Genomic DNA, 8926 nt, shown 5'->3' on the forward strand with positions numbered 1-8926 from the left:
TTTCCTTTGACCATTGCCATAAATTATCACTAAAATCCAGCCAAAATGCAACTAATAGTTATAGTACCATTTTAGAGTATACATAATCTTTTACCATATTGAGCAGATACTCTACTTTCATGAACCAGTCCACTATTAATACGACATGCAACAGACGTGCATTTCTGCTTGCTGACCTGATGCAAAATTACATACATTATATATAACATGTGAGGAGTTGATGATCATGCATGAGAGGGAAATTAAAGATTTTTTAAAAAACAAAAAAGAAGGTTGTGTTGAGGAAATAAATTGCATATAAGTTGGATACAGAATGCAACATTGATTTTGCAAGTATTCCCAATTCCCAAGGTAGAATTTCATTATATGACAAACTACTAGCTCCGAATGGCAAATACTTGAGACAATGTCAAAACTAAGGTGGTAAATTTTAAAAGGGAAAACCTTACATTGCTAAACAGAAGAATGAAAATGGAATATGTTCAGATAATCTATATTTCCAATTAATGCTGTGTGATACAACCAAATGGATGACATTCAGATGAAAGCTTCCCCAAAACATAAACTCACAAGTCACAACTGGTGCCGAGGTGACCAGTAAGCTCAAAAGCATGTTTTGCACCTAGAAATTTTGTGAAAACTGGCATTAATGTGGGAATATAGCTTATAATTAAATGCTATTTATTTAAGGCATCATTACCCTTAAAATTCCCGAAGTTAGGTCTGTTTCCAGTCCACCCGTTCCCAGGACCCAGGTAATTTAGACCAGCATTAGGTAATGGCCTTATCACCAGCCTAAATATAAAGGAGGGTTATGTCAGGTTGGTAGCTGGCAAGGAACTAACCCCCTTGATACGTGGCATGTGAAATGGCAAACCAGAATTTACATAACCAACCCCATATGGTCAGGACAAGGTTTAGTTGAATTGACTTGAGCATCAACAGCCTAACATAACAAAGTATTATAACAGAAAAGAATAAGCTCATTGAAGAACCTAAAAATGAAGTTATTATCAGTGTTTTAAGAGGCATGGGAGGGAGGCGTGCCCCTAAAACACCTCACGTCCAGGCGAGGCGTCCCCAAAACGCCCTGAGGCATTGACACCTCTGAGGTGTACGCCTCATGCAACCTTTTTCATAAGGCGTCTAGAGGCTTACGCCTCATGCACACCTCATAAAAAGACAGGAAAAAAAAGGAAAGGAAAAGAAAGAGAAGGGAAACAAAAAAGAAACAAAAAAAAAAGGGAAAAGAAAGAAAAGAATAAGGAAGGGAAGGGAAGGGAAAGGAAGTGAAGATAAGGGGAAAGAAAGTGGGACAGGGGCTCTGCCCCCGGACCCCTTTCAATTAGTGTTATGCATTCTTCATTCTAAATAATATAAAAATCTTATATATATATTAAAGCGAAAGGGGTGGTCTCCCCTTTCGCAAAACGGAATCTTACTATTCCTTCAAGCTTTTCAACGTATTCATACGTGGAAAAATAAAATCTTCCTTCCTCTTCATCCCCTTCTCTTAAGGAGGCTTATGCCTCCTTGTTTTCGGGAGACTTATGCCTCGTGTGTTCTGAACTACGTCTCACACCTCTAGGTAGCGGAACACGTTGCATCACGCCTACGTGTTTTAAAACATTGGTTATCATGGGGTATCTCCAATTTTACATGAGAATTTAGTATACAGATAACCCTTAAACAACCCAGCTCAACAAAGTCTTGTCCCAGTTATATGGGGTCAGATACATCAAAAGATGTGGAGCAAACCACCCAAGTTGCTTAATTCAGGAACCAAACGTAACATGTAAGACCAACATCCGCACATCACCTAGGGTGATATTGCTTACCAAAGATCCTTTTATGCTATGCTTTGCTGATCATGACTATGAAATTTTAGTGATGGAATATACTTTAAGGGCAGATCTATCTTATGGGCAATATTTGCAGGCAGTCTCAAATGTATAAAACACTTTCTGCAAAACCCAAAAAAAAAAAATCTTCTTGGAAGTATTAATATGTTGCACATTGTGCCAAACCTATACCCAAAGAAAAATATATCTAGTTCCATTATCTTAGATCGACACAGGTTATATGGTCCTATGCAGATTTAGGTGGCCAAACGATTCAAGTAAAAACAACATTAATATGGGGAAAATAAGATAATGAATTCAAATCCAAATTTTGGTAATGCTGATTAATTTTGGCTACTAAACTACCAAGGTCCCTATAATGAACTATTTCATAAAAAGGCTAATGGACAGCTACAGTAGGTATGGAAAAAGGATCCTTTGATTCATGACAAAACCCAGGCAATCATCTTTCCATGCTAAAACCAAACATGTCAGCAGGTTACTGATCTATGAACAAGAAGGAAGGATTGTTTGACCCAACTGAAGACAAATCGAGCCTTCAATTGCTAATAAAAGGTCCATCTTCAAAAGCTCCATTTGGCACAAGCATTTTTATTTGGTAAGCTTCTTCCTAGAATTTTGATAACCATTTCAAGTCAAGCCGCTCACTACCAGAATACCAAGTAAATGTACCACGCAAACTTTCGTGCAACAATTCTCATCAATAGGGACTCTGAGAACAAGGTTCAGCAATCTCATAAGTAGCCCATTTTTATGTGGTTATCTCTACTAGGATGGAGTATCTAGAGGAAAGTATCAAATAAAATGGTAATCTCATGCAACTATGCTGGAAATAACAATTTAGAACCAAATAATATTTTATCAAGCAAAGTAAAAAAAAAAATCAGAACAAAAAACAAAGAATTGGACAAACTTCTCATGGATGATAGAATATAGCTCCAGGACTCGCAACATCGCATCAATAAAATCGACTGTTTAGAAAGGCCTACAGGGAGAACATTATGATGACCAGCTAATACATTAGTTAGTTCCAGTGTTTTAAAAGGCATGGGAGGTGTACGCCTGGAGGTGCAAAGTGCTCCCAAAACGCTTTGAGGCATATGACAGAGGCGCTGACACCTCCGAGGCATACGCCTCAGGTGCAAGAGGTGTACGCCTCATGCACTTTTTTCATGAGGTGTGTGCCTCATGCACACCTGAAATAAAAAAGACTGAAAAAATAGAAAAAAGAAAAAAAGGAAAGGAAAGGGAAGAAAAGATAAGGGGAAAGAAAATGGTCTGCCCCTGGCCCTTCGGCTTGCCCCCCAGACCCCCTGCCCCACCTTTTCAATGCAGGACAATTTGTTTTTTTTTTCAACTAGTGCTGTGCATCTTTATTCTTCTTAATATAAAAATATTTTATTAAAAATAAAGAAAAAATGAGATCCCCCTTCCTCTTCTTCCTCCTCCCCTTCCTCTTCCTTCTTCCTCTTGACCCCCCTTCTCTTAAGAAGGCTTACACCTCACACCTCTAGGTAGTGGAACGCCTCGCGTCATGCCTCCATGTTTTAAAACATTGGTTAATTCTAAATCATAAAATTTGGAGGAAATGATGAATGAGTTCTCATCTTCTAATAACTAACAGACAACACAAACAGGATATATACTCGGAAAACTGGAAACATCATATCAAATCATGATCAAAGTGGCTCCAGAATGATTGAAATCATAGTTGTATTTAAACAGTTCCTTTCTAGGTTACAGGGTGCCCACCTAAGCAACAAAATAACAAGGTGGGCTGCATGTTCTAATTTTATCTACAAGGACTGCATCATTTTAGTTGTGTTTTAATACATCATATCAAATACTATATGTTACCTATATTTTCTTTTAGGATTTTACTATTAAAATATAAAAGAACCAATGGTTTTGGAGAGAGAGAGAGAGAGAGAGAGAGAGAAGATGGCAAAAGAGGAGGACCTTTCTTTTTTTTATTTCTGCAATTATTCTCCTAAAATTTTTATTAGTAAAAAGGTTTAGCTTTATTTTTGGTATACAATTGCTCTATTAAATATTTATTATATTGTAATGTTTTGCTTGAAATGCTTATAAAATAGATTTAAAATGCTATTCTCTTTGGGATATGATGATTCACCATGTTTTGATATGAAATTGCTATTCTTCAATTTGTAATCTTGTTGGATGGTATATACAACAAGGAAACTAACCCAATATTTAGCTTTTCTTTTCTTTGTCAAATTCCATTGCCTAGGCAAGTAGGGGCTTCATTGATGCCTACATTCTCCTATACACATTAACAGTCAAATCATGAACTCAAGATTAACAATGAGCATGTATAGGACATAATATAAACTTGGTATAGAGGTCCCATTTGATTGTGAGTTATCCTGACTACGACCCAACTGCACTGTGTAGAGATTGAAAAAACAACCCAGCTAGCTCCACCCAACACCTTCCCTGCCCATTCATCATTATCTCATCTGGTTTGAAGCAAAAAAGAAAGGTAGACTTTCCTTCCTAGTGCAGCCCACCCCTCACCTACTCATGCCCATAGCTCAACCAAAGGTCAAGAGTCTGGTCTGGCAGAAAGACAAGTTCATATCAAGTGATATGTGAATTGCTGATAGTGCGACATTATCATAAACACATACACAACTATGACTGAAGTGATATGTGAATTTCTGTTGCATAATAGCAATTCCAGAAGTCCTCCATTCAACAAAAAGGTGTTATTGATTTGGAGGAGCCTCTTCAAATGTATATAACAAGGGAAAACCATTTTATGCACATTTGCCTTGCTAAATCAGCAATGGGTGAGATTCATGTAATTTACACCAGGACAATCTATTGTAGGAAAGAAGGAACTTAAGTCATGTTACATCTTTTGTTTTCTAGAATTACTTGTGTACTATTGATACAGCATTTTGTATTTATAGGTTCAAAGTATATTTCGTTTTCTATATTAGTATGCATGTACCAGGTTATTTTTCAAGCATATCTCATAAATAAGTAGGCCATACAGAATTGAATTAGATTTCAGCTGGAAAATCTGTGTTAAACACCTCCTCATATTGCCACCAGACGCCAAAACACCAGTTGTTGTATTTGCTATTAAATAGCTTTAAGTGTATCCCTAATGTTTCAATGTTTCAACATTTCAACAAAAAGATTTTGGAGGCTATAATAATGTGGTATTAAATAGTTAGGTTCTCACTGCAAATGTTTGGACCTTAGGCTCAGTTTGGGAAGAGTACAAATACAAATAAGTATAGTGCAAATACAAGGTTTTGCATTGTACATATTTGTATTCATACTCTTCCCAACTGAGCCTTAAGATATAAAAATAAAAACTTTCCACTTCTCTTTCATAAGTTGCACTGGAGCTGCTGGTCATGGAGTACTTAAATCCTTTATTTACACCATTTCATAAAAATGAATCATTTATTTATTTATCACTGCAAAGAATATGAGCATATGCAAAACCTTCACTGTAACACCAATCAGGACATTGTCTGTTGGTCATGGGGTACCTTAAATCCTTTTATTTACACCATTTCTTAAAAAAATGAATAATTTAGTTATTTAGCACTGAAAAGAATATGACCACATACAAAACCTTCATCTTAACACCAATCAAAACATTGTCTATGAGGTTGGCAAGTTTCCAAGGGTCTCATGTTCAACCATGTGGTCCCACTGACTGATACAGTCATGTGATGATATCTTGCTGGGAAACCTCTGTCTTGGGATAAGTTGAACTTTTAATTCTGACAATACCAGAAAAGACTTTGACAGAGATCTTCTGCTACTCATGTCTGATTGCCCTAGAAATGCCAACTTATCCAGTGTTAACAGATGAACCAACATGGAATTTAAAAAATATCCAAGACAGTGATCTTTCATGCCTTGATTTTCCATTATTGGTTATGTCATTATATTCGCATCCGATTGCCCTAGAAATCAGAAGCTTACTAACTTGATGTGTTGGAATTCAGTTGGACTTCACTCGGCACAACCATCTTCTATCTTTTCTCCAAAAAAAAAAAAATAGATGACTTCCTAAAGGGAATAACTATCTCCAAAAACTACTATATCTTTGACACCTAAGAGAGCAAACTTAAAGGAAGGAACAAAGTATAGGCTTCTTCTTGATCAAAATAAAGGCTTTCTTTAATAAAGAGGAAAGAGAATTTTAAGAAACCACACCAAATTCCATTTATCTCTCCTGAAAACCAGGCATCAAACTCCCCCTTCCAATGATAATTTTGATCACTTCAAACTGATCCATTTTACAGTAAAGAGAATAAAGCCTAACAACCAATTTACCAAGAATTTTCCCCGAATATATGGTAAATCAAAGCTCAGTAGCAATTTCTGCTAATTCTTAAATAAATATTCACCTCTCCACCATGTATGGGACACAAGCAAAAGAATTTTGGAGGAACAGAAATAAATAACCTTTTGGAAGACAATAAATTTTGATAGATTTCTTTCTTTCTGATTCTTTTGCACATAAGAATTTTTATTGGAAAAGGGAGGAAGACAAGAGAAAAGGAACTCATCTTAGTCACCTATACAATAACCTAATGAGGAACCCCTGAAGCCACTGATTTGACAAGAGATAACTGTGAAGAGATCACAAAAAGAATAATCTCTAATAGCAGCACATACATGACAAATAAAATTTCTCGGAACTCATAAAAAGGGAAAGAATGACAAATAGCCAATTGAAATCCCCAGTGATAACTCATTAAGAAACCCCCGTTTAGGAAACACAAAGAAACTTTCCCAACAATAGAGACAAATCTGAAGAACTTGGAAAATAATAATTCCCACTAGGATCACATACCTCAAAAGCAGAATTTCATAGTACCTCATAACAGGCCTGAGCCCAGCCAGGCTAGCAATGATCACCTGTGGGGGTTTTTACCTTGATCATCGATCCACACCATTGACTCTTTTTCCTTGTACTTGTATGTTTCAATTCTCAATGATATCTTCTTGCCTACTATATAATCCCCCCCCTTATTGTTTGTTTCCACCATGCATATAGATCCTATCTTTCATGTTATTGACAAATCCAGGTTATGGAAGTAACTATAGAGCAAGTCCAAAGTATAAGAAGCATTGTACATATTAAAATGGTAATTTCCAAGGATTAGATTATTGTAAGACACTAAAATATGTGATTGAACTATTTTCCTATTTGAACTGCAATGGCTTTATTATTGTGTCAAAGAAACCAATTTGTGCCTTGTATTGGGATCATCCAACAAACAACTTGAAATAGTACATGCACCAGCATGGCAAAAAGATGTTATTGGGATTAGAAAACAATTCTGCCTGATCTTGCTTGCCAAGAAAAATCCTAATCACTATCATCAGAGTCATAATTCTGGAAGAGTGCTTGCAGTCCAGTGTTTGTATTACCCGGTTTTGGGTTCTTCCACATGCTTGCTCTCTTCTTGTGTTACTTAAGTAGCATTTAAAGTGGGAAGAGGCATTTTAAAGACAGAACATCTGACTGAAGAAGATGTGAAGATGAAGTTACCTTCCTTACGAGCACCAGCACCACCAATTGTTTCTTTACCATTTGAGCTGTCAAAAATACTGCCTTTTGTCAATGAATCCGCTGGTTTGCCTTATGGCTCTTCTGAAATTTTCCTTCTTCTTAAATCATTTTGTGCACCAGTATCAGTTGAAAGCAGATTGAAATTGTTGTCATCATCCGCATCTTCATCCTCATCATGAATTCTTCGAACAAAAACCTTGGGAAAACAATCGATTTTATAAGTGATTCATCCTCTTCTTCCAATTTCTTCTCCTTTTCCTGAGCTGTACGTTGCAGGGCCTCGAGCATTGCATTCACATTCACAGTTACATGCCTTGATTTCATCGATTTCATTGCATCCAGTGTGTTCTCCAAAGATTTCATTGCGTCCCTTTTCTTCTTCTCTTTCTCTGTTTCCTCATCGTCTGCACACCAAGGCACAAAATTACGAGTTGCACCTGATTCGACAACAAAGTCTGAATCTTGTGGATCAGTCTTTATTGTTAGTTCAGCTGAACACTTGGTGCATTTGAAGCATAACCTGAATATTTGGATTCCCAAGTATGTCTCCTCAGTTACATCTTTTTTCCCGGGAACTGAACTTGGTCCCTTCGTAGACGTAGCAACAAACGTACTTTTAGCTGCTGGTTCTTGGGTTGTCTCCACATGAGCAGCTTGGAAGGATCAAAATCTGGAGGGTAATACTTAAGAACTTTCAAAAATCTTGGGTTATGATCAATGCTACTTCGATCAGCCCTTCTTGTAGGTTCGGGATTCGAACGCGGGAATGTGGCGATGCTGGGGGATTCAACTCGATCGAGGGTTCAATTCCTTTGTAAGTCGATAGGTAAGTAAGTAACGTACTAGGTCAGACACGGTTGCTTGCAGGCGAGGTTCTTTGAAGTGGTGGGTTGGTCGCCGGACAAGGACGGGGTCAGCGTCGGTAGTCTGGAGAGCAGCGGAGTGAGCCAATGACGACCGATGTGCGGTTGACAGTGATGCTATGGTGGTGGCGGGGGGGAGGTGTAACACAGCCTGGAAGTAAAATATAAAATAGGGATTATTGCTGATAAATGCAACTTTTAGGCCCTATTATTAATAAAAATATTAATTTTTTTTAAATAATATTAAATAAAGACAAAATACTGTTCACCTTCTTCGTTTTATAAATCATCTATAAGCGCCGCCGCCTCCAACAACGTGACCGAAGGTGGGCGGAGGCAAAAGAGGCGGCGGCGGCAACGTTGCCGGAGGGGCGGAGGCAGAGGCGCTTCCGCCTCGCATCAGCGCCCACCTCATTTCTAGAGACCTAGGTGACATGAAAAGTGACCAACCAATCTAAAACATAGAATGGTTGTCATGTACAGCTTGCGTCGACAAAGCTAACACACAAACGATCGAACATATGTTCTCACACAACACGTCCAAGGTTGGTTAATGTAGCTTGCTGGTTAGTACCCACCAAATTAACCAAACTAACAACGTTAGTTGCATCCTCTCTTGACTTTAATTT

General features: G+C 37.6%; 1 pseudogene across 1 annotated transcript; it reads right to left on the reverse strand.

Annotated features, from left to right (window-relative positions):
• LOC148850748 (uncharacterized) lies at positions 1 to 8237 on the reverse strand (annotated as a pseudogene). Its single transcript, XR_016099400.1, has 2 exons — positions 7414 to 8237; positions 1 to 176 (listed from the first exon to the last, which is right to left on the reverse strand). The product of XR_016099400.1 is annotated as an uncharacterized LOC148850748 (transcript).
• Between the last annotated feature and the right edge of the window lie 689 nt (positions 8238 to 8926).

Source organism: Nelumbo lutea, chromosome 5 (genome assembly GCF_056320005.1).
Source record: "Nelumbo lutea isolate HS-2025 chromosome 5, American lotus-T2T, whole genome shotgun sequence".
In the NCBI taxonomy this organism is placed as follows: Eukaryota; Viridiplantae; Streptophyta; class Magnoliopsida; order Proteales; family Nelumbonaceae; genus Nelumbo; species Nelumbo lutea.